The sequence below is a fragment of the Chrysochloris asiatica genome, unplaced genomic scaffold (assembly GCF_000296735.1).
Source record: "Chrysochloris asiatica unplaced genomic scaffold, ChrAsi1.0 scaffold00007, whole genome shotgun sequence".
Taxonomy (NCBI): Eukaryota; Metazoa; Chordata; class Mammalia; order Afrosoricida; family Chrysochloridae; genus Chrysochloris; species Chrysochloris asiatica.
Window position 1 is genome coordinate 29,897,193 of NW_006408525.1, and position 866 is coordinate 29,898,058.

At 63.3% G+C, this 866-nt stretch overlaps 1 protein-coding gene across 1 annotated transcript in view; it reads right to left on the reverse strand.

Moving 5' to 3' along the window:
- UBTF (upstream binding transcription factor, RNA polymerase I) overlaps window positions 1-661 on the reverse strand; it is a 13,962-nt gene extending 13,301 nt beyond the window's left edge. The window contains exon 1 of the mRNA XM_006832732.1: window positions 253-661. The gene's annotated coding sequence lies outside the window, so the exon portion shown is untranslated. The remainder of the gene's footprint in view (window positions 1-252) is intronic.
- Between the last annotated feature and the right edge of the window lie 205 nt (window positions 662-866).

An 866-nucleotide genomic window follows, 5' to 3' on the forward strand; every position in this document is an offset into this window, starting at 1 on the left:
CCTCGGCGCTGCGCAGCGGCGCTCCGAGCGCTTGCCCGTCAGAGCCGCCTCGGCGCCGCCGCCTCCCGGGCCACCCCGGCCTCGCCTGGCCCCTCCGCCTCCTCGGGCGGTTCAGCCTCACCCCTTCCCTCCCACCGCACTGGGGGCTGCACGAAAATAGAAAGAAAAATGCTTTTTTTTTTTTCTCTTTTCCCAGGGCGGGCGGGCGTGTAGAGACTGTTCCGGGTCTTTCTGTCCCCAGCTCGCACTCACCTGCCGAGCCGCCGGGAGGGCTGGGGTGGGGGCGCGCGGGGCTGGAGCCGGCGAGCGCGGTTTGAAAGCTAGCCAAGCTCTGCAGCGCCCGACCCGGGCGTGTACGCCGCCGCCAGTCCCCGCAGAGAAATCGTCCTCCTACCCCCGCCTCCATCGCGCTGCGTTTCTCTTCCAATCAGCCGGTCGCTTGGCGGCTCCTCCATTCTCCGGCCAAGCCCGCTGCCTAGAGCGAGCTCCACTCTCCTCCATCTGCTAGCCCGGCTCCTTCCTCCCCTGCCGGGGCTGGCGAGACGACGTGGGGCCGAAGGGGGATTTGCCAGGGAACTTGCCTGCTTCCCGCTCCCATTGCTCCCTCCCTGCTGCCTCCTGCGTCTTTCCAACTCTCCCCTGTCGCCACTGGTGTGTGTCTGAGTGTGTGCGCGGTTTTTTTTTTTTTTTTTTTTTTTTATTGCTCTTTGCTTTTGCAACCCTGAAAGGGGGGGAAGGGGCGAAGAGGGGGGGTGTTAAAAAAAAAAAAAGAAGACGCTCGTCTTAGATTTGCAACACTTCGAAAAACCCGGGGAGCACCCTGCCTTGTCCGATCTCCGTGCCTCGCGAGGGCCTTCCGGGTTTTA